Source organism: Cynocephalus volans, chromosome 16 (assembly GCF_027409185.1).
Source record: "Cynocephalus volans isolate mCynVol1 chromosome 16, mCynVol1.pri, whole genome shotgun sequence".
Taxonomy (NCBI): Eukaryota; Metazoa; Chordata; class Mammalia; order Dermoptera; family Cynocephalidae; genus Cynocephalus; species Cynocephalus volans.
In genome coordinates, this window is record NC_084475.1 from 59,599,497 (window position 1) to 59,625,394 (window position 25,898).

The window sequence follows — 25,898 nt, forward strand, 5'->3', positions numbered from 1 at the left end:
TTTGTCATTCTCCTTGTTTTTCAGGGAAATGATAGTTGCAAAAGCGAAAGCTGAGCTGATTGAAGGCCGCTCTATTTTTCATTACTTGCAGTGGTAACTGACAATTTTTATGTTTCTTGCTACTGTTATGCAAAGCGTGACTTCATGTGATAGTCACATTGCAGGGTGTGCAACAATAGGAATCAAATAGAGGTGGCCCTCAAATGCGAGTTGCGGTAGAGCAACCTGAGCCTGGAGAGTGCTGATAACCTTGTAGTCTTATTCACTTCCCTACATCTTGAAGAGGTTCCTGGATTTACATTTGAGGCGCTAAGTCCTGTAGATTTTCAGCCATTCTTCAAAACCAACACAATTTTCTAGTATATTATGTGAGCTGTGTGTAGGAACTCATTATAGTGTGTTTTGTGTTTGTCTTTAAAGTAGAGAATGTTATTTTCTACCTTTTGAATAAAGTGCTAAAGACATTGGTATTTCCAATTGTATTAATCCATTCCTGTTGCTTATAACAAAATACACAGAATTGGGCAATATTTAAGAAAAAAATTGTACTGCTTGCAGTTTCAGAGGCTGGGAAGTCCACAGTGCAGGGAACACATCTGGTGAGGGTCTTGGTGGTGGTGACAGTGACTCAGGGGTCTCACATTACAGAAAATGGCAGAGCAGAGACAGTGGACTTTCTTTTAAAGTCCTCAGAACCATGCCCCTGACCACCATTATTAATCCATTCACTAGGGTACGGTCCTACAATCTAATCACCTCTCCAAGGCCCCACCTTTCAATTACCATAATAAGATTTCTAACTCTCTTAACACTGTCACAGTGGGGGTCAAGTTTTGGGGAGGACAGTCAATCCAAGGCACCAATGATCATTAGCAGATCAGCATCCCTCAGAAAGGGAAAAAATCTTGGACCACCTGTATGTTTTATCCTGGCCTTTTTATAGGGTCTCCTTCTCTTTGAAAGATTGGTAGCTACAAGGGGACTTGAAAAAGCTCATGGAAAAATGGAATTAAAAGACATAAATAAGAAATGTAGACTTTACATCTGAAAATAAGCTCTGTCAAGTTCAAGACATTATTATATGTGATGATATGAGCCATTTAGTGCATCCCTAAAAAACCTGAGAGTCCTGGGAATTTAACCATGTCAATACAGTCTTTTTTTACATTATCAACTGAAGAAAAATGGGTGCCTTTTAAAGATTTTTTAAGATTAGGAAAGAAAAATAAGTCAGAAGGAGCCAAATCAGGACTGTAAGGTGGATGCCTAATCATTTGCCATCAAAACTCTTGCAAAACTGCCCTTGTGTGAGAGGAATGAGCAGGAACATTGCCATGGTAGAGAAGGATTCTCTAGTGAAGCTTTCCTGAGTATTTTTCTGTGAAAACTTTGGCTTTTTCCAAGGACTGTCATGATTAGCAAATGTTATCATTCTTTGACCCTCCAGAAAGTCAACAAGCAAAATGCCTTGAGCATCCCCAAAATATGTTGCTATGACCTTTGCTTTTGCTTTGACCAGACCACCTCCACCTCTTAGTAGCCATTGCTTTGATTGTTCTTTGTCGTCAGGATTGTACTGGTAAAGCCATTTGTCATTTCCTGCTTCAGTTCTTCAAAGCAATGCTTCAGGATCACGATCCCACTTGTTTACAATTTCCGTTGAAAGCGCTGCTCTTGTCTGCAGCTGATCTGGGTACAACAGTTTTGGCACCCATATAGCAGAAAGTTTACTCAACTGTAATTTTTTAGTAAGAATTGTAGAAGCTGAACCAGTTGAGATGTCTGTAGCTATTTGTTTCTGCTGTTAATTTTCAGTATTCTTAAATCAGAGCATGAGATTGTTTTCCTTGCAAACTGATGTTAATGAATGGTATGCCACTGTGGCTTCAACTTCATCGTTTTGTCCTTTCTTAAAATGAGTTGCTCATTTGTAAACTGCTGATTTCTTTGGGGCATTGTCCCCATAAACTTTTTGTAAAGCATCAATGATTTCACCATTCTTTATTTAAGCTTCATCAAATTGATATTTGTTCTTCCTTCAGTTTTAGCAGAATTCATGTTGCTCTGATGGGGCTCTTTTCAAACGGATGTTTTTATCCTTCTTAATGCCTCAAACAAGATCTTGTTCAGACATAATATAACAAGGTAGTATGAGTTTATTTTGGTGCAAAAACATTTTGCAGTCCATTCATTGTTTTTTTCATAATATGCATTGCCATTAGCTTTTTGAAGACCCTGATATTAGGCTGACAATTTTCAGTGCCCACAGGGAATGATGAAGAAAAGCACAATTCCCCAGTTGTCACTACCAGGAACCAATGTGCACAACCATCCTTTGGCTTAGAGAGCATCCTTTGTCTTTTCCAAAAATGGAATGATGTTTTTCCTTTCTAGTAAAGATTGTATCTGTTATCCACTTGCATCGTAGGGGCAACCTCAAGGGTATTTTATGTACTGTCTAGTTCAATGTTTGTTCCCTGTTTATGAATCAAGACAACAAAGGTGATATTTAGACAGTTTCTCTTTGGGTAGATTAGTAGAGTTGTCATCACACTGTTATCTTCATCAATGAAGCACACTTGAGTTCATGACATAAGAGGCTCAGAACATGCTCACCGTGCATGCCACATGGTTTTCTTTCTTCCAAATTCCAAGATTCCTTGGAATTCATGGATCAAATATACTCACTGTCAACTCAAAATAACCTCCAAAGTTCATGACATACTGCAATTCCTAACATGGATTGTGTGCCCCATGAGAAGGATGTGTGGAGATTCGTGATCCAGCCCAGTAAGTGCCCAGCCTGGTGAACATCCCCATCTCAACTTGTGTGGCTGCTTGGTGACACAGTCTCTTTCAAATAGCTGCCTTGTAAATCTATCTAGATGATGGTTATAAGAAACATTAAGGATATAAAGGGGCCACATGCATTTTCATTTGTACTTTACACATTTACTGAGGAAGTTACATGCCAGAGTGATGTTTGCAATTGGGGGATTGGTGAAGGCCTTTGGATAGGGCCGTTGTGCAGGTACTCAAGCAGCACGGCTCTGAAAGAATTGGGGTGCTCTCTTTCCTGGGTGAAAATATGAATACTTTCGTGTATAACTAAATCACAGTACTGACATTTTAAAAACATGCATGCATTTTTGATACTCATGGAACTCTACTAAGGTAAGAGGCAACACGATATCTTTAATGGAGCCCTGGCAAAGAATTAAAAATAATGGGTTGCAACTCCCACGAAGTGAGTGTCCTTGAGGAAGTCACCTAACTTCTGGGGCCTTGCATCATCATTTACTAAATAAGGTAGTCTTAGTTATAACTTCAGGATATACTTGGGGAATGGGAATTCTACATCAAAATCCTCAAGCTCTATTTTAGGCTTCACACAGGAGGTCACCAGCCGGGCTTATAAAACTCTGAACTTCTTGCATCAAAGGGGGGCAAGGGTTTGTTTACTTTTTGGTGAGTAGTCTAAGCTTTTAGGTTCATTTATCATTTCTTGGTGCATCTCAGAATTCCCTAAACTTTGAGCACTGGGGACACGAAATGAAAAAGCCCCTCTGCTCTGGTGCAGGTCCAAGGTGCCCACCAGGTGACCCATGCCACATCTGCTCTAATGTCAGGCAACTCAGGCTTCCCTTTGGTTTAATAAACATCTTTCACAGTTGCTGGGGTCATTTCCTTTTACAAAACTGTAAATGCAATGAAGGAGGCACCTTCTGGGATGTCCATGAGCTGTCAAAGGCTGCAGTGCATCGGATGGAGATGGCTGTAAATAGGTGTGACTTGATCAGAGAAACAAAGAGGACATTGTTCTTCGGTGACCATGAGGAATGGACTCAGCAGCAGTCGTAAGAGCAGAGTGAGGGTGTGGGGGGCACTGTTTGAGCTGAGTGCTTTGGAGTTCCCCCTGGAGTAGTACAGGGGTGCAGCCCTGGGGATCCTGCTCTGCTGCTTGTGTTGCGTAAAGTTGTGGCCGAGGGAGCTGGGCTCAGACTCAGGTTCTCCACGGGTTTGCTGTGTTCGTGCAAGAAAGACTCAAGTATGGTAATAGCTTCCTTCTTCCATAAGCCTTCTTTGGCCTCCAACTTTGGCCATGTTTTTATTTGGCAGATTTATTCATCTAAACACTTTGCATTTCTCATCATTGGGGAGGGATGCTATTGTCATCCAGGCAGAACAAATTTATTTGAAATGAATGTACGTTCCTGAATTCCTCCCTCCCTCTCTTCTTTCCTCCTTTCTTCTTTTTCTTCCATCTTTCCTTTATAAAAGTTCTGAGGAGGGAAAAAACTACTTCCTTCTGAGCCCTGATACAAATTTCTTTCCTATAATGATAATTGCTATTTGTATCATCTCACTTTAATAAGAATATTACAATAACTGCTATTAAATTTATTAAAATTTTTGTAACATAAAGAAGGATGATGGTACACTTATGCATTTTTAAAATCTAACCACCTAATCTGAGGTCACAGTCAATGCCCAAAAGAGTTTTATTTGAAATGAAAAAGCCATGGTAGTTTAACATGTGTGGGAGCCACTGAGAATTTGGGATTCACACCATTCTGTCCCACCCTTCTGAAGCTCTACAGTTTGATTACTACATAATAAAAGGGGTTTAATGTGTGTATTTTGAAGAAGTCAGTTTCAATATAAAGGTTTTGTAAAGTCAATTTTATTATTTTATAGCACACCAAAATCATTTAGTTCTGGCATATACCCTAGCTGACTACATTGATTTATCCAAGAAGAAAAACAGTTTCATTTCTAAAGCAAGAAAAGGCAAAAATCATAGCCAACATCAGAAAATGGGTTAGGAAAAGAAAACGTCCTTGGCCCCAAGCCCACCCTGGAGGGGCTGTGTAACCCCAGAAGGAGGCCAAGGCTCCTGAGGGCTGACCCAGCCTCTGGGGCATTTCCAAGCTGAGTTGAGCTGATACAGGGATGTTTCTGCTGAGGACAGGCCTATGTCTATAATAGGTGCTGACTGAATATTATCAGTCAAGCTGTTAATTAAATACCAAGGGTCCCAAGCCGGCATTCACTCCATCTGAATTTCAAAAGGAAGTAGTGTAGTGTCTACACAAACACCTAAGTAATGAGCAGCTACAAATGTCACACAATTTAAACATCACCTTAAGTTAAATCTGTGATTCAAGAATGAGAATTAGTTTTTCTCTTTTACTAGGTTCCTGTTTGATTTCCCTAAACAATGTGACAATAAATAATTGTGACTTCCTTAGCTTTTTATTTTATTTCCTTCCTTTGTGTGGATAGCTGAAACCTAATAAAATTATTGCTCAACATGGGAAATACCTGGAATATTTTATGAAATTTAAGTCATTACCATGTTGCTGTGCTAGCAGATTAATTCATTCTTCTGTATATATTATTTAGTTCCTTCTGTAGTCTGGGTGTTTTTCTCCTTGTGGGTGGACACAGGTAAACAACACTGATATATTCCCTACATTTAAGGAGCTTAAAACTTCTAGAAAAAGATAAATGAGCAAACACATGCATGATAATAAATGATTGTAAGAGGTGGGACAGAAATGATGCAGAGATACTGCCTCAACAGGGTGGAGGGGAAAGGCCTTTCTGAGGAGCGGAGTATCAGGAAGTTGAGTCTTGAAAAAGATAGGAAGCTCCTGTGCTTGGATGTAAGTACTTTGTGTGTGTTCCAGTCAGAGAAAAGAGAGCACTTAAAGACCTCTTAGAGGCAGGACAAGCAACCAAGGTTGGCTAGTGTGGCTACTTCACATGAGCAAGCAGCTGAAGTTAATGCCTGGGAGAATTTTGTTGCATGCATTGAGGGACTGTGTGTGTGTGAAGAGGGGTTAGGGATGAGATGTGCATTGTGGGAACATCACTTCTGATAAAATGTGAAGTGTGACTTGGAAAAAAATAGGAGGAAAAACTGGAGGCTAGTGAGGAGGCTTTTTGCACTAGTCCAGGTGAGTCATATAAGGTAGTGGAGATGGAGAGAAGTGGACTGGTTCAAGATATACTTGGAATTACCAGTTGATTGGTTAGCTGTGGAAAATGAGGAAAAAGGAGGGGTACAGAATGTCTCCCAGGCCCCTGGTTTCTTTAAATGGTGGTGACATTTATTGAGATGGAAAGAGTGAAAGAGAACCAGTCTGGGAGGAGGAGGAGGGTGGAGATTTAGTGGTCTATTTTTGACAAGTGGAATTTAACATGCCTGTGAAATATCCAAATGGAGGTATGAAATGAGTGGTTGGATATGAAAGTCTGAATTTCCCAGGAGAAATTTGGGCTGAAAATGTAAATGTGGTAGTTTTCAATATACAGATGACATTTAAAGCCACGGAAATGCACATTTCACATGGAGAGAAAGAGAGGGCAGGAAGCACAAATACAAAGGCCCAGAGGCAAGTCCTGGAATCTGTAACATTAAGAGGTCAAGCAGAAGAGAAGGAATTTGCAAAGGAGACTAAGATGAGCAGCCAGGAATTAAGGAGGAAAACTAGGACAGAGTGATGTCATGGAATTCAAGAGTAGAAAGCGTTTTGAGATTAGAGAGGTGACTGTGACATTGAGATAATGAGTCCCATGATTGAAGAAAGTTCCCTAGGATTTAGCAAGAAAGTCGTGGTTGACCTTGCTGAGCAATTTCAAAGGAAGGAGTGTCATAACTGGCTGCTAGGAAGGAAGGAAAAGAGGAAGGGAAGGAGGGAAGAAGGAAGGAATGAAGGAAAGAAAGAAAGAAAAGACCACAGCAATATGTTGGACTTTCAGAAGGAGAGAACAAACCCGAGGATGCTGGAGATAAGTGATAGGTCAGGTAAAGGGCATATAGAAATATCGCAATTTGTAAGAATGAATATGCCAATAATAAATTTTAAAAATTAATTAAGAACAAACAAAGGAAGGAGTGGTGGTCGGAAGCTGCCCTGGAGTGGTTGATGAGTAAATGGGAGGAAGGAAGTGTAGACGTCAAGTAGAAGCCACTCTTGTGAGAAGCTGAATTGTGAACAAAGCTGAGAAATGGAAGAGTAGCTGGGAAGTAACGTGGGGCTCAAGGATTTTAAACGTGTGTTGTTTGTATGCTGATGGAATGAGTAAGAGGGGGAGACTGCTGAGGCAGGAGAGGGAATAATCGCAGGAAGGTGAGGGGATGGAGAGAGACTATCCTTTTATGGAAGAGTGTTCTTTGATGGAGCAGGAGAAGAGGTGGCCAGCTCAGGCGGTTTCGTGGGGGAGAAGTCAGGGCATCACTATCTTGGAGTTTCTGGAGTCTCAATAAAGTATAATAGATGCTATCATCAAAAGGTGTGGTGGTAGGAAGGGTTGGAGGTAGGAGATTTGAACTGAGAGAGCAGGTATGAAAGCCACGTAGAAGAGTGAGAAAACCAGCCTCCTGGAGAGAGAAAGTGGGAGCATTGCTGGGCCTTGTGGGAGCTCATTTGGGGCTTGTGATCATGGAGTTCACGTGAAACCAGTATAATCAGTACTTGCACATGTATAACTCATGATATAGAATAAGAATAAAACTTTAATTTTTCCCCTATTGTCCCTTTTAGAGTTGTGCAGTGGGGAAAAGTTTTCTCTCTGCCACAGGTAGACAACTCTGGACAGTCCATATGCCTCCTAGGAAATAGAAGGTACTGTAGTTACAGTCTAGACCCAGAAATACGAATGTCAGTATATGAATGTTCTACATATTCATCAGTATGTCTGTCCTCATTCAAAGGTAAGACTTCTCCCTCCCGACATCCCCGACTCTCAGCCAGAGCCTTGCTGACTGTGACTTTCAGGTCCGTCCAGGATTGGTACTCGGGGAGACAGGAGAGGGAAGAGGTGCAGAAGGTTTCCTCTTGACAGATGCACTTTTAAGATGGATCTTTTGGGGCCTGGTGTGTATTGAGAGCTGTATCATTTTTCTCTTGAGTATGTTTGTGGGTTTTCTTAGACTCCCCTTCTAAGCCCTCCAACAGCAGGTCCTGTGATGCAGGCATATTCGGTTCCTCTGGCTATCACTCCCCTCTCACATTGAGGTTGAAGAATTGTTGTGGTGGTAGTACTTGACCATGTGAGCTGGACAGAGAGGAAATGGTGGTTAGAGTAGATGGTTTGCGGGTGATAACAAGGGCCACAGTAGGATCATAGGAGAGCATGGCGGAGGTAGAATGGAGGAACAGGCAATTGTAGGTCAAGGATTGAGGAACCAAAGTGATGGATGGTTCATTTTCTGCATGAATGCTGAGTGGGTGGGTGTAAGGAAAATGAAAACAAATGGTCAGTCTCCCTCAGCTGTTCAGAGTCTTGCTGAGCATGACTTAGCTGTCTGTTGTAAATATGTTAATTGTGCACATTCACTCAGGTGTTCCTTGTTTATCTGACTCGCACCCAGGTGTTCCTGGTTATCTGAGTTAAGTATAAAGGAAAAACAGCTCTGATCTACAGGGCCTCTGGGACACCCCTGGGAGGCCACTAGGGGGCTGCTGGGGGCTGACTCCTGGCTGCTGCTGTTACTTGAGCTCACATCCAAATAAAGCATATCAACTTTACCCACAGCTCCTGGGATCTTTATACAATTATCTAGCTAGCAACCTGCATATGAGGGGTCTGTGACCCAGGCTGCACAACGGGTGTGAAGGGTCTGTGACCCTGCCTGACAGTGGGGAATAGATGGGAAGACAGAACCAGAAGCAAAAGTCCTCAGAGAGCAAGGAACAGTGATCACAAAGCTGGTAAAACACCAAAGAGAAATCAGGGAGAAGGTAGAGGGCTCAAAGGAGTAGTGAGTTTTGTGAGACTGAAGGGGAGGAATGGTACAGAAGTGAAAAGGCAAGCTGGGAGCTGCACGATGCAAACAAAATTTTAACGTGCCTTATTGTATTGCTAGGACTAGGGCCCACAGACCCTACAAACCCATTGTACAAACTGGGTCACAAACCCTTCACCTGCAGGTCCATGGGCTAGATAGTAGGAAAAAGATCCTGGGAGCTGTGGGTAAAAATTAATAGCTTTATTCAGATGCAAGCTCAGGTAGCTAGCAACAGCCGCCTTAATGGTCTCCTGAGGTGTCCCAAGGGTGCTGTGGATCAGACCCATTAGTCCTTTATACTTAAGTCCAATAACCAAGGAAGACGTGGGTGTGAGTCAGACAACCCAGTAACACCTGGGTGCCCATGTGCATCCACAGAAAGTAGCCAAGGAACACCTGGGTGCACGTGCACAGTTATCATTTACATCAAATGCTCAGCAAGCTTCTGAATCCCCCCCCCCCCCCCCCCCCCCCCCCCGCAAGGATTCTGATCATTTACTTTTTGTTTTCCCTGCACTTATGCATTATGAATTATGATTATATCCTCTTTCCTAAGAATGGGCGTACAATACCAGAGGGAAAGATACACAGTAGTATGAAGGGCATGGATAACAGCCAGGAAACGAGATTACTGCAAGTTATGCTGTTTCTATAAATAACTGGCTATGTGACCTGGGATAAATCACTTAACACTGAATGCCACAACCCTACATTGAAAGAGCAGTTTAAAAAGCACATTTATTGCAAAGTCAAGTTACCATATTTTATAGGGACAAACACCCTGTACGTTAGACATTATTTCTTCCTTTTTACAATTGGGAAACTGAGGCCCAGAGGCCTTAAGTGATTTGCCCAAATAGTAGAATTAGGCTTGAATGTAGATTTTTTGCTTCCAAGTTGTATATCATTTCCACTTTAGAGTCATCCTAATTCACTGTAGACGTAGAATTGCCCATCTAGACTTGTAAAACACGTATCAAGTTAAAAAAATGTTCTCTCATATATTGTCAGCCCTAAAACTATTTTTAATTGAGTTTTGAAATATTTATTAATATTTTATGCATTTGTAAGTTAATTTTTTAAATACTAATAATTTATCTGGTGATATAATCCCAACATGTAAACTAAAAACCATTTCTAGTTGTACCGTCCACATAAAGATGATTTAGTATCTTGAACTGGTCACTATTCTAGAAAAAAAAAAAAGAAAACTTTGTACAGCTTATTAGTATTTCTACAGCTTGCAACTTTGAATGGTGGTGAACTTCGGGAATTCTAGTCTATCAGAATTATTAAGTGGACAATGAATGTGGTTCCAGAGTGGAAACTGTCGTTTTAATTTTGAAGGTTACTGAAGACATGTCAGCCACTCTATTGCTTATGGCTGCGTGTCCCAAAATATAATATTTATTACTATTTTTCACATTTAGTCATGCTTTATTGTGAAAGAGTATCTTTTTTAAAGCTTGTCACACAAATAATTCTTTTCCATTGTTTTTTCTGCTTTATATTACTCTCACTTTATAAAACATTCCCAGTCTTTAAGAACAGTGAACCATCCTACAGCTGACCTTGCACACAAGAGTCCTCAGTAGTCCTATTAAACATTTAACAAGGCTTCATGAAAATTGCATGCAGGTGAATGAGGACAAAACTCTTTAAAATCAGTATATCTGAATGACACATTTTTGCAGATTTCCATAGATCCAGTGCATGTCATTTGGTCAAGCTTGAGGAAACTAAAATCAAGAATTCAAAACATGACCAAATGACTTACTTTCTCGTTTTTTCATACCTCCCTCAAACCAAAGCACAAAAACAGAATCTCCAATTTTTTTTTATTTATATTTTCAATATAATTTTAGTAGTTTAATTTTTTAAAGATTATGATACAAGAATATTTAAGTGGTATCTGCCTTGTTTTAATTAGTTAATTGAATGCAATGAAGAAAATACAAGAATATACTTGTCTAGGATGAACTATGGATAAATTCTTTAGATGCACGTATGGTGTGAGTACAAGGTTAAGAATGATAAGTCTTTAATAAATGAAAAGTTATGAATTGGTAGCTTAATATGTATTAAACTTCTTTTACTTTCCTATAAGTCACTCTTTTGAAATATATCCTGTTGAACTTAGTTTTTTTTTTTTTTTTCCACAAAAGCAAAATGCAAATTGGCTCATTTTCAACTATAGATTTTTTAAGGTTGAAAATTGAATTCATATCTTTTAGGATGGGTTTATGTAAAAGCATAGAAATACCTTTATTTAGTCAAATGACATACAGAGGGTAAGGAGTGTGAAACCAAATATATGCCCATATTAAGTCTTGAAGGAGTAGAAAATGTAAACTAAGGTGGACATTTGCATTTTGATTATTTTTATTTACCTTGATTAAGCCACCAATTTTTGGCTGCTTAATTACATTTAAGACACATACTATGTGGGCATCCCTCACTTGCCCACTCTTCAAGCCTCCCCAAACCAGATGACCCCAAAGCCGTCCAGGAATCTTTGCACTACTGGCCTCTCTCTAGATGGTCTCCTGCTATAGGCTTAAGCAGATGTCGGGCTTGTTCCTCTAACGCCCGTCTGCTAGAGGATGTGAAGCATCTTGCAGAAGGAGAAGCTGATAAAGGGAAGAGGCAGAGGTAAGAAGAAGTAGTAGAGAGTTTAAGGGACCAAGGAAGAATGTCTGGCCTCCAGCACCTAAAAATCCTTAAATAACTAATGACATGAGAAAATTATAAGGAGAGCAGGAAAAAAAAAAAACAATAATTACAAGTAAAAACCAATGTGACCAATGGTAACCAAAAGTAATATATAACAACTGATATTGCCAGGAAGTTGGATTCTGATATAATCAATTACTATAGAAAATATTAATAGATAAGGATTGAATAAATGTAAAAATTAAAAATATATCTTTATTGTAATAATGTTATAGAGCAATGTGTGGAGCCTAATACTTGAAACCAACAAAAAGGCTTTTAATTTTGAGGATTTGGGGCTAAACATGAAATTTTGTGTCTTTAAGATTGACTACTACTGAAGACAGTATTTGAGGTCTTTAGGGCCACTGAAACAGTGATAGCCTGAGAAACCTACGAGTATTGAAAAGACTGGTAAGTATAGGTTCAGGCATCTTAAAAGCAGGTTTGCCATTCATGACTTCATATTTCAATGTAAGAACTCTTTAACGTTGAAATGATATCTCAAGATATTCATCTAAAATTGGCTAAAGTCATTGAAGAAGTTATCATGCTAGGAAATCTTTTAATGCCAATAAAACTTGGCATTTCTTGATAAAAATTACCATAAGATTGACTATGGTATACATCACTCAAGAAAAATCTATGTCTGGTTTTAATGTTGATATTTAGCCTTTGACTTGGTTCAAATGCTGTAGGTAATTTCAGGCTTAAACCTTTGCTTGTGTAAAGCTCTGAAAATCTCAGAGCATTTAAGAATTATGTGAAAGACAGACTTGCAGTCATCTGGAATTCCAATTCTAAACCTGGTGCAACCAGGTCTCTTTATGAGGAACAATTTGCTATTTTGTGTCTGCTGTTCAGGATTGTGTGAATATGTTTCTGGATATTCTGTGTAACTTGTAAATACTATTCTTGTCATTAAAGTTAGTTTGTACTGCCATTCCCCCCCCCCCGCCCCGCATCCTTACCCTAGCCCTAAAAATTGGGTTATTTATCTTTTTTAGGGTTTACTACCTTAGAAAACCCTTTGCTCCAGTTCTCATTTCTGTAGACCTAGACCAAGATAGTGGTCCCCGCATTCTCTGTACTCAAAACATCCAGGATGAGAGTCAGTAGAGATGAAATAAAGCATTCTGAAAAATAAGGGAGGTCGTTGAAGTACTCACCATGGAAAAATATTTGCTTCTGATTTCTAAGAAGGTGAAGACTCCCCTCCTCCCACTTCTCATTGTAAACAGGCTTCTTTACTTGCCAGACCACTTCACAAAGCAAAGTCCTCTTCCTTGCCTTAGCTAGATTGCAAGACTCTTAACGTGGACCGCTGCTTCCCACACAGATGAGGTCGGTGTGCTCCTCTCTTTGTCTGAAGTCAGATCAAGAGGTGGTGATGGAACTCCACCTTCTCGTTAGTGTTTGGTTCATAGTCACCTCTGACGCTGTGCAGAAAACTAATCAACTGAAACTGCTTCCCTTCCTTCCTTCCCCTCCCTTTCTTGCATCCATCCAAGTGCTGAACACCATTCTAGGTGCTGGAGACACAAGAGTGAAAAAAACCAGACAAAAATCCTTACCATCGTGCAATTTACATCATAGTGGGGTGAGGTGGAAATATGCACAGGTAAAATATATATCTTGTCAGGTGGCATTAAGCGTTAGGGATAAAAGTAAAGCCTGCAAAGGGGATAGGGAGGGAAGGGAGAAGAGGACTGTGATTTTAAATAGGGAAGCTGGGTAAGACTCTAGTAATAATCTGATATTTAAGCAAACCATGTGGGTATCTGGAAGAAGAGTGTTCGAAGCTGAAGGAACAGCTAGTGTTGGTGTGCTGAGCTTGGGGCATACTGGTGTGGGGACACTGGACTGGAGTGAGCGAGGAAATTAAAAGATGATGTGTTGAAAGGGGGCAGGTTATAAAGGACCTTGTAGACTTTGTTTCTACTCTAAGACTGGAGTGCCTGGGTTTGAAACCCCAGCATTGCCGCTTATCAGCTGTGTGGCCTTAGGCACAATACTTACCCTCTCTGGGCCAAAGTTGCCTCCTCTGTAACAGGGATGATAATAGTATCTTCTTCATAGAGTTGTTTTAGTGATGAGATGACTTAGTGTAAGTAAAGCACTTAGTACAGTGCCTGATGCATAGTAAGCATTATGTACGTGTTACCTGGCTGGTCGGTCTTTGGAAGGCTCACTCTGGCTGCCGTTAGGAGGACTGACTATAGTGTGAACAAGGAGAGGAGCAGGCACAGCATTTAGGAGGCTATTTGTCTAATGTAGGCACAAGATGATGTTGGCTCAGACCAGGGTAGTAGTAGTGGAGCTGGTAACAAACGGTCAGATTATAAGATGTATTTTAAAAGCAGAATCAACAAAAGCAGCTGTCAGACTGAATGTGGGGTGCGAGGATCAAGGGGCTTTGGCCCTCAGCAGCTAGATGGCTGGCATTGCCATTTATAGAAGGGAGCAAAAATATAAGAGAAGCAATGTTTTGAGAGAAATGAGAAATTCAGTTTTGGGGCCTGTTAAGTTTGAAGTATCTATTGGTCATCAAGGTGAAGGCGACTCGACAGAAGTTGTCCTTGTTACAGAGTGAAGCTGCCACACGATGGGAGAGCAGACCTCCCCAGAGGCAGGGACCACCGGGAGAGCACTGAAGCCCCCATGCATCTGCCAGTTGCAAGGGCAGTTTGGAGGAATAAGAGATGACTCTTAAATAAAACAGTGACCGATGACTTGAACTCTATTGTCTGTGCTTCCTACAAAGGAATTTATAATGAGTGAAAAAGCAAAATAAGCAGCCAAAACCAATTTTTTTAGAACAGCCATCACATAATCCTAAGTCTCCTCAAATGTTAGATGAAAATCTCCCTAACACTGCCTCTTTGAATTCCACAGTTATGATAACTACATTCTTCTACCTTCTGATTTATTGCCGTAAAAATAAAACGTATTACCAAGCAGTAAGATAAGAACTTGTACTGAACACTCTGATACAACAGCATATTAAATACAATATTAGTGATTGGTAACTGGATTGCTTTGGCTAATTGATTTATATGTATTTCAGAAAGATTTTAAATGATTTTATGCAAAAAGGATGGTTCTAGTTGATTAAAATGCGGCTTATGACAGTTTCCATAAAAAGTTGATCACTGGCTTTTAATGAGAGATGACTAAGTTATGTTTTAATTTTTCATGTGTACTATATATTTTTTTTATTTCAAGTGCTTTGAAAACAGTGAATATTTCTCATTTTTTAAATATTTTCCATATTCTGGACTTGAGATTTTGATGACTTATGATTGCTTGAAATTTTAAGAAAACTCAAACACTGACCTATTATGTAACCGTGTAATCAACTCTGTTTTTGTAAAGCCATCTCCCAATCAGAATTCTCGTGGGGCTGAGTTAATTTTTTTATTAGATATTAAATTCTTGTTTTGCTTGACTTGGGTTAGATAGTCACTTTGTTGAATTAACTTTATTTTTTTGCATTTGTTTTTCTCATTTATCACATATTGTAGTTAGTTTCAGTCATAACCGTCTCTTTATCCCCTCTCTGAATACTTAAAAAAAAAATGCTTTCAGATAGAAACTTTTCATGCTTAATTTAATCTCAAAGCACTATCTTCTGAAAAGTTTTAGCAAAATGTATTTAGCAATGGCTATATTTTATGGAAGAAAATAAACTTTCTATTTTTAAAGTAATTTAGTTTTGTGCGTGGATAATTCTTGAATTGATGAACTATAGATTGGAAGTATCGATGTATTTAGCTAGTTTTTAATGAGGAATTCTCCTGGTCATTTCACATAAAATAATACGAAAGTGGTGAGTTATACGTATCAGCCTGAATTCTCATAAATTTTTAATTTCCTTTTTATATTTCTTCATAAAACATACTTTCTTATTGACGGATCTAGAGCTGTTTCCCTGTGTAGTTTTGGGCTTGCATTTTATGATAGAAAATTTAAAGTTTTCTAGTAGTAGACATGTTTGAGTTTAGGATATAGAAAGTTATATAGCAATTTAACAGTGGCTGTTTTAGGATAGGAGAGATATTTAAGTACTTTTCTTGATAATATTTTCTGCTTTTTCTGTAAAAAGTGGGAACAAAGTAAATTTCACTTTTAAGTAAAAGAAACAAAGCAATTTGTGTCAGTGTTGTATCTCAACTACTAATGTTCTTGGTTGTCTGCAATGAGAAGTTGCAGAACATACAAATTAGGGCAGTGAAGCTATTTTGCATCCTACTGTAATGGTGAATACATGACATTATGCATTTGGTACAGCCCATGGAGCTGTACAACACAAATATGTATAATCAATTATGTTTCAATAGAAAAAGTTCAACATGGAATCTACCAGTTCTGGGTATTTATTTGAAAGAATTGAAACCAGGATCTTGAAGAGATATTAGCACTCCCACGTTCATTGCAGCACCATTCACAATAGCCAAGATGTGAAAACAACCTAAATGTCCATCAATGGATGAATGGATAAACAAAATGTGGTATATACATGCAATAGAGTATTATTCACCTTAGAAAAGAAGGAAACAACACCAGCATGGATGAACATTGAGGGCATTATGCTGTGAAATAAGCCAGTCACAGAAGGATAAATACTGCGTAATTCCACTTATATGAGATATCTAAAATAGCCAAACTCATAAAAGCAGAGAGCAGAATGGTAGATGCCAGGGAATGGGAGAGAGGAAAACAGGGAGTTGTTTATCAAAGGGTATAAAATTTCAGTTACTCGAGATAATACATTCTAGGGAGCTGCCATGCAATGTTGTGCCTGTAGTTAATAATACCAGATTGTACACTTAAAAAATCTGTTAAAAGGGTAGATATCATAAGTGTTCTTACCACTATAATGAAATAAATAACAATAAAATATTTAAAGAAATAGCTTATAGAAATTAATGCTGCTAAAATGTAGTTAAGAAATTGTCACAGCATTTTTACATTTGTTAGCACTTTCACCTTCCCTTTAAATGCTCGGTCATTAAAAATCATTTGGTCACACCCATTAGGATGACTGTTATTTAAAAAATAACATGTTGGTGAGGATGTGGGGAAATTGGGATCCTGGTGTGTTGCTGGTAGGAATGTAAAATGTTGCAGCTGCCTTGGAAAACAGTATGACAGCTCCTCAGAAATTAAATATAGAATTAACATATGGTCCAACGATTCCACTCCTAGGTATATACCCCAAAGATTTGAAAGCAAGGACTTGAACAAATATTTGCACATTTGTGTTCCTAGCAGCATTATTCACAGTAGCCAAAAGGTGGAAGCAGCCCCAAGTGTCCATTGAAGGATCAGTGGATAAAATGTGCTGTATAGACAGTGGAATACTGTTCAGCCTTAAAAAGCACATTCTGACTCATACAACATAGACGAACCTTGAAGACATTATGCTAAATGAGATGATCCAGTCATGAAAGGACAAATACTGTATGAGTCCTCCTATATGAAGTACCTAGACTAGTCAAATTCATGGGCACAGAAAATAGAGTGGTGGCTGCCAGGGCAAAGGGTGAGAGAGCAAATAGGGAGTTTGTGTTTAACAGGTACAGAGTTGTGGCAGATGAAAAAGTTCTAGAGATGGGTGGTGGTGATGGTTGCACATAATGCCACAGAATTGTACATTGTACATTTAAAAATGGCTAAATTGTTAAATTTTATGTTGTGTATATTTAAACACAGTTTAAAAAAACATGTAAAATAAATCCCACTTCTGCGTCACTCCAGCTTCACATTTAAGACCCTTTCCAACTTTATCTCTACCTTTATCGCTGTGTACACCAGGAATCCCTTCATATTACTTCTCCCTCTTACCTACCCTTCCAGGTTCTGCTCAATGCCACCTGCTCCCTTAAGCTTTTCTCTCCAACTGGAGAGAATCTCTTGTGAAGTAGGTAGCACTGTAAGTATATGTGTACGTGTGTACTAATGTCAAATCAGCCAATTGTGGAATATCAATTGGTTGTCAACCATTATTCCCACTATACTGTTTGTTCGTTTATTTATTTGTTTTTGGTATCACTGACATAATTTTTCACTTTAAAAATGGTTCCTTCTATGAAGTTTACATGGAATCTTACCTATTTTATTTTTGTCAGTGTTATCTATTTAATGGAAAGGGTCATACTGAAGTGTCCTTATAGTAGATTATATTTTGTAGAAAAAAAAGGAACATCAAGGAGATGAGTTTTTGAATTAATAAAGCTGCATAGAGCCTTGAGTTCTACCCCTGCCTCTGGCTGTGCCTCTGTAAGACTTTTGAGTGAGCCATTTAACTTCTCTCCTCCTGAGGGTTTTCTCTTTGTGAAATCAGAACTTTCCTTGTATTATGGAGAATAAGCTATAGCATCATCAGACAGAGTTTAGTACTCTAAGACATTAGAGAGTCAAAGATGTTTGGGTCTTGTTCCCAGCTTTGTCACTTATTAGCTGTCCAACCTTGTCTGAGTCACTTAATGTTTGTGATCCTCAGTTTTCTCGTTTTCAAATGGGGACAGATGTCATAATAGACTTGTAGAGCAATGTGAATAAGAGTGATTGGTAAACACAATGTGCTATAAAAAAGCAAAAGAGCATGATCCCGTCTGCCTGCTAGAGAGAGACAGTTCTTGTGCCTAAAACGATAAAACAGCAGCCTGGATACTGTGAGTGGTGCGAATAGTGAGTGTTGGAGGGGTTGAAAAAAGATCACAGAGCTTCTTATTTTAAAGAATCGCATGAACATGAACTTCTCTCCTGATTGAATCCTTTGGGAATGATCCCTGTCAGTTTCTAATCCCAATTGGATATTTCATCTAATATTTTTCTTCATCAGTAGGTATTTCTGGGATACCTCTTCCCCAATCAGGTTGGGATTACCTGGAAAAATAATTATTCAAAGAATGTTTATTGGGTGTCATCTATGCTTGAGGCATGGCTCTGAGGACCATGAGATGAATAATTGACTTTATCCCATGGATCTCCCTAGACGGTTGGGGAAGACAGACACATAAAGAGACAATTATTGTTCAACATGTCAAATGCCGTAGTACATGTAGGCATCCAAGGCTGTGAGAGCACAGAAGAGAGAGAGAGAGAGAGAGAGATGATCTTCCTGGGCAGGTAAGGAAGGCTCACAGAGGACGTGACATTTGTATTGGGTTGTAAAGGATGAGTGGAACTTGTCAGGCAGAGGACTGAGGCAAATGGTTTCAGGCAGAGGAAATGACTTTAGCAACAGAGTTGAGTAAGGAAAATGTGTGTGCATGCACACATGCACACATGCATTTGTTCCAAAGTCAAATATGAATTATTTCGGGGATTATCTGCTGTCTTTGGTCCATACCACTACTTCTTTTTTCTTAATGTGGATAATTGAGAAATGACTCTTATGACACAGGAACGTTGGGAATAAGCTATTATGCTTGGCATTCACACTTTGGATTTTCCCAGTCTTTCCCCAATGCACATGGTCCAAAGGGTTCCTAGTAAGGAATTTTTCATTTGCTCCAGAATCCTCTGGTTCCACCCCCCACAAAGATAATCTGGTCAGGATACTTTGGGGCCACCAACAGAATAGAAAGTTGCCAAAATAAATGTTTTCCATCAAGATTTCACACTTGCACTTAATGAAACAGACATTTTCCAAACTGTTTCTTTAGAGTTAAGTTTTTCTTTAAGATTTGTAATGAAAATATTTCATGACCTGTTGACATATTCATATGGTGATTTTCAAAAGGCAGATTTCATTTACAAAGTGGACTTGGCAACAAGTAGAAATATCTGGGAAGCTGAACAAGGCTGTTGACAGGGAAAATTAGGGCTGAATCATAACTGACATTGTTTTGCAGCTGTGCCATTTTTTTAAGACTGACCAATGGGACAGGGGTTGTGGAAGCCTCATGGTAATAATTCTCAGATTGGCAGCTAATGACCATTCACAATGGCACTGCATAGGTAGCAGCTGACAAGTGCAGAAAACAAGTTCCTGTAAATAATTTTTCTTGGTAAATGCCAAGGAAGAAATGATGCCATGTAGAAGAAAGATGGTAAAGAAAAAAATCCTTCAGTATTTTTCAAAGGAGCAGATGAAAAATCAGAAAATTTTCTTTGTACTTTCTGTCCTATATTTTCTTAATCTTCTGTTAATCTCATTCAGTTAGTTCTTTAGCTAGTTGAACCAATTGACTAACAAATATCTAATTTAAATTTTTTAGATGCAAAGCAGTTTTGAGTAGATATATACTTTGTATTTCCTGCCACTCATTGAAGATTTACAAGGAGTATTCAAATTCAGATGGCACAAGGCAGCATTGGAAATATCAATATTTCCAGTATTCTTTTAGGTTTATGACATTCACATTAGATCTCCATTATTCTGAGGTTTTGCTCCCCATATCAGTAGGATAAGAAACTTATCAGAAAAACATAAATATTATTACTTGTATTTCCTTAGTGACACATGTAACTATAAACATTTAATCAAACTTTTTAGGAACTGAGAAACAGGCTCTCTGAAAGTTTTCAGCCCTCCCTGGGAATGGTATCAAAAGGCTTTGCAATGAGCATGGTATTTGAGGTTTGGTCTTGGAAGAGAAAGAAATCACTTTTTGATGAGGAAGAGATCACAGAGGGCTTCTTAGAGAAGGTGGTATTTGAACCAAGCTTTAAAGAAGGAGAGTGAGGCTGGATGAGGATGGGATTCACAAGGAAGAGAAATATGGGAAGGTCATTGTGCAATGGGACAACTCCAAGAGGAAAGAAGAAGATAGGTAACTATAAGTCATAGAGACTAGCTGGAAAGGTAAGAGTGTCTTAGGTGGAATGCCAGCTTTGGGAGTTGATATATTTTATTTTGTCAGACACTGGAAAATCATTGAGACAGTAGTTTTGATTTGATTGTATATCCAGAGTAGATTTCAGAAGTTGGAAACTGGAGGCTATTATTAATTATTAATTGCCTATTAAATGTCACTCACTGTGATGGAAAATTTTTATGCACTTTTTCAAATCTTTACAAGAATTTATCTCTATTTTACAAATGAAGGGATTAAAGCTCAAAGAGATTAAATCTCTTCTTTGGTCACTCAGCCAGTTGGTCATAGACTAAGACTAGCCAGCTTTATCTGACTCTAGAACCATGCCCCTGACCACACAGCATATATATATTACCACTGTGTGAACTTCTCAATTATGAGCTTAGTATTATAGTTGACTTCCCCCTTCCTTCCTCCTTTCTCCAATACCCTTCACCTGTGCATTTTAGATCTATCATCCATTTTGTGTGTGGAGCATTTTGTGTCTTTGCCATGATTCTGTCCTTTAAATACTTTGTGATTTTCTTCAAGATGACCCTGCCTCATTTCATCAGGTTCAGCCAAATGCCACTTGATACTAAACAGAATCAGAGTTCGTTCTCAAAAATACAAAGAATAGATTTAGAAGTTCAGTTTTGCCTTTTACCTGTTTTCCTCTGTTTTGTCTTTTTATGCAGGTCACAGGTTCAAGCTAGAATTTTGCAACTAAAAGGGTGGTTCAGGGATACAGCTTAGAGTGACACCTGGTAGCTGGTTGAAAATTCAGACTCCCAGACTCCATCTGTGACCTTCTGAAGGCAAATCTGTCTGTTAACAAGATCTGTAGCGGGAATCACATGCACATTCAAGTTTGAGGGCACTACTTCAGAATAAGGCCCAGCAGCCAACCAAGACACACATATACATGTACACATATTTGAACCATCAGTTTTAATTATCACGATGTTGAAAGTTCAGATTATCCCAAAATTTAGCCAAGTGGAGCCTCATCAATTTGACGTGATCTCAGCAGTTTGTGGTAACTTTCTTAGAGCTGGTAAGACAGCATATTTCATCTTGTATTTTTCTTGCCCCAGGCCTGGAATCAGACATTTTCCCAAGAAACTCTGGTTTCTTGTAGTGGGAAGTGGTATTTTAAGACCCCAACCTGAGGGCTAGCAATGCCTGTTGCTACTGGGTTTGTCATTGTTTCTAGGCTTAGTGAATGGAGAATACCAGTTCATTCTGATACTTTGAATCCTAATTCAGGACCATGAGCCTTCTTTATTATGACTGTATCTCCTTTGTTTCTTTCTGGTTCTCAGGAACACAGGGGATAATAGAATTTGAATGTCCTATAGTCACTCAATTACATTATCCTATTATATTACACATACAACAGTCTCAGGAACAAGACTAATACTATCACCACCAATATAACAACTGAGAATTAAAAAAAAAAAAAAAAAAAAGGAGTTGCACTAATACTCTGCATATTCAGTGAACTATAACTACAGTGACTGAATATACAGTAATTACTTTCTATATTCTCTTTTTACTTATTTAGTATTAGTTCTACCAATAAATAATATATTTAGTGCTCATTACCAATCCTTATTTCAATATTTCTCTAGACCAGCATTCTCCGTAGAACTTTCTACAGTGATGGAAGTATTGTATATCCGTGCTGTCCCATATAGTAGCCACTGGCTTGTGTGGCTGTTGAGTGCTGGAAATGTGGCTAGTGAGGATCTGAAGTTTTAATTCATTTAAATTTAAATAGGAACATGTAGCTAGTGGCTATATGTACTGTACTGGATAGTGCACCTCAGACATTTTAATTATGTGAAGTATGTTCTCTATTTTTTTTTTTTTTTTTTGTCTTTTTCGCGACCGGCACTCAGCCGGTGAGTGCACCGGCCATCCCTATATAGGATCCGAACCCTCGGCAGGAGCATCTCCGCGCTCCCAGCACTGCACTCTCCCGAGTGCGCCACGGGCTCGGCCCAAAGCATGTTCTCTATTAAGTTCTTCAGAATGGACTCATGGGAGCAATGGTTCCTAATGTTTCATAAAAAATTTTTTCTGAAGTATAATTTATATAAAATGCACGCATTAAAAATTCACTTTGATGGGTTTTGGCAAATGTATACATTGTATCACCATAACCCAAATCAAGATTAGAACATTTTTGTCCCCTCAGAAACTTCCCATATTCCCCCTTCCTAGTTAATTGGTCTTTACCCCTCCCCCACATAACCATCGACCTGATTTCTGCCACTATGGATTAGTTTTACCAGTTCTAGAACTCCAGGTAAATGGAATAATATGGTATGAACTCCTTTTTTTGTTCTCTTCTTTTACTCAGCATGTTTTTAAATCAACTTTGTTGAGGTATAATGTACATATAGGAAAAAGCATCCTTTTTAAGTATACATTTTGATGAGTTTTACAAATGTATCCACCTCTGTGTCAGGTATACTATCAAGATACACAGCATTTCCATTGTCAAAATATATTTCCTTCTGGTCACTTTTCCATCTCCATCTCAAGCAAACATTGATCTGCTTAGTCACTCTAGATTAGATTTGTCTTTTCTAGATTTTCATATACATGGAATCATACGTATCTGGCTTCTTTGGTGCAGGATAACATTTTTGAATGTTGTGTGTATCAGTATTGCTGTGTAACATTCGAATGTAGGCATATGTAAAAAGTTCTTGATCACCTTTTGATGGATATTTTGGCTATGATGAGTAATACTGCTGTGAACTTCAGTGTACAGTATTTTGGTTGCCATATATTTTCATTTGCTTTGGTAAATGCTTAGTAAATACTTTATGAAATTGCTGGGTCATATGATAATATATATTTGACATTATAAGAAATTTCCAGACTATTTTTCAAAGTGATGACAACGTCTTATACTTTTACCAGAAATGTATAAAAGTTAAGTCACTCCATTAGTTCTTGCTAATACTCTGTATGGTCAGTCTTTCAGAGTTTAGCCAATCTAGAGGGTGTATAGTGGTGTCTTATTAAGGTTTTAGTTGGCATTGTCCTGATTAATGATGTTGGACATCTTTGCACATGAGTATTTGCTGTTCATATACCTTCTTTTGTGAGTCTTTTACAGATTTTTTTAAATTTAATTTTTTGTATTCCTATTCCTAAGTTGTAAGCATTTTTTACATATTCTAGATACAAGTTCATCAGATATATTTGTCTAATTTATCTTTTTTATTCTTTTATGGTTAGTATTTTTTTGTGTACTTAGAAATCTTTGTTCCCAGCGCCGCACTCTCCCGATGCGCCACGGGGTTGGCCTGTACTTAGAAATCTTTGTGTACTCCCAAGGCGGTGAAGAATTTTCTCCTATGCTTTTTCCTAGAAGTTTTATTGCTTCAGCTTTTAGATTTAGGTTTGTGATTTATTTTAAGTTAGTTTTTGTATATGATGTAAAATAGAGATCAAGGGTTTTTTTGTCTTCTCCAGATTGATATCCAGCTTTTATGGCAACATTTATTGAAGAAACGATCCAGTTCCCCCATAGAATTACATTCATGCCTTTGTCAAAAATTAATTTTGCGGTTGTGTTCTAGAATCTATTTTGTTCTATTTACTTATATGTTTATCTTTGTTCTAATACTATACTGACTTGATTGATATAATTTTGTAGTGAGTCTTGAGGACAGGTAGTGTAAGTCCTTCAAATTTGTTCTTCCTTTTTCAAGATTGTTTTGACTATTCTAGGTCCTTTGCGTTTCCAAATGAGGTGGAGAATCAGTTTGTCAATTTATGCAAAAGTCTTGCTGAGATAATAATTGGGATTTTGTGATCTAATAATGATCAATTTGTAAGGAAAGGAAATCTTAACAATTTTGGATCTTCTAGTTCATGAGCATGACCTATCTTTTAATTATTTAGATCTTTAATTTCTCTTAGTGTTGTTTTGTAGTTTTCAGTATAGAAAACTTGGATATCTTTTGTTAAATTTATTCCAGAGTATCTTTTTCTGATGCTGTTGTAAGTGGTATTGTGTTTTAAATTGTATTTTATAAATATTGTTGCTAGTTCAGAGACATTAAATTGATTTGTGTATATTGACCTTGTATCATGCAGCCTTGCTAAATTAACTTATTAAATCTAATACTTTATTTTTGTAGATTTCTTATTGTTATTTATGTAAACAATGATGTCATCTGCAAACAGTGACAGTTTAACAACCTCTTTTTCTATCTACAAGCCTTTTATTTCTGTGTGGTGCCCTCTTGCACTGGTGAGAACCTCCAGAGTACAAGGTTGAGTATTAGTGGTGCAGTAGATACTTGTGCCATGTTTCTGATCTTAGGGAAAAGCAGTATTTCTTTAAGTATGACATTAGTTTGTTTGAGTGTGTGTGGTATTTTTTTTTTAATGTTGTTTGTTTGCTTGTTTTGTGGATTTATCAGGCTGAGGTAGTGTCCTTCTGTTCCTAGTTTGCTGAGCTATTTTTCATAAATGGGCATTGAGTTTTGTTTTATTTTTTCCTTTATAGCTATTGAAGGTATTTGTATTCTGATAATATGGTGAATTACTTTAATTGATTTTTAATTAACTGATTTTGTGCATTCCTGAGACAAACTCCATTTGGTCATAATGTAGTATCCTTTTTAGATATAACTAAATTCTATTTGCTAATTTTTTAAAATGATTTTTGCATTAATGTTCATGAGAGATATTGGTGTGTAAATTTCATTTTTTCATAATGTCCTTACCAGGTTTTGGTATGAGGGTTTTTCTACCTTTATAAAATGAGTTGAGATATATTCTTTCCTTCTTTATTTTCTAGAAGAGTTAAGTTTATATAAAACTTAAGTATTAAATCAAATTTACCAGTGAAATCATTTGGTCCTGGAGATTTTGGGGGGAAGCTCTTTGATTATGAATTCAGTTTCTGTAGTAGATAGAGGGCTTTTGATCTTTTCTATGTGTTTTGTGTTTTCTCTTTTTCTTGATTAATCTTGCTAGGGTTCATTAATTTCATTAATATTTTCAAATAATCCACTTTTGGTTTTGTTAAATTGCTTCATTGTTTTCCCTTTCATTCAGCTCTGCTCTTTATTATTTCTTTCCTTCTTACTTTGGTTTTAATTTACTCTTTAAATTTGTTTTCTAGCTTTTTAAGGTGGAATCTTAAAAATGAGCATGAAGATCATTGATTTTAAACCTTCCTTCTTTTCAAGTATAAGTATTTAAAGCAATATTTTTTCCCCTAAGTACAACTTTAGCTGTGCCTTGTGAGTCTTGAGATTTTCCATTTTCATTCAGTTTAAAATATTTCCAAATTTCGGGCTGGCCCCATGGCTCCCTCGGGAGAGTGCGGCGCTGGGAGTGCCGAAGCCACGGGTTCGGATCCTATATAGGGATGGCCGGTGCGCTCACTGGCTGAGCGTGGTGTGGACCACACCATGCTGAGGGTTGCGATCCCCTTACCGGTAAAAAAAAAAAAAAAAAAAAAAAATTTCCACATTTCCCTTCTGAATTTTTCTTTGACCCATGGTAGAAGTAAATTATTTTATTTCCAGACATTTGGGCAT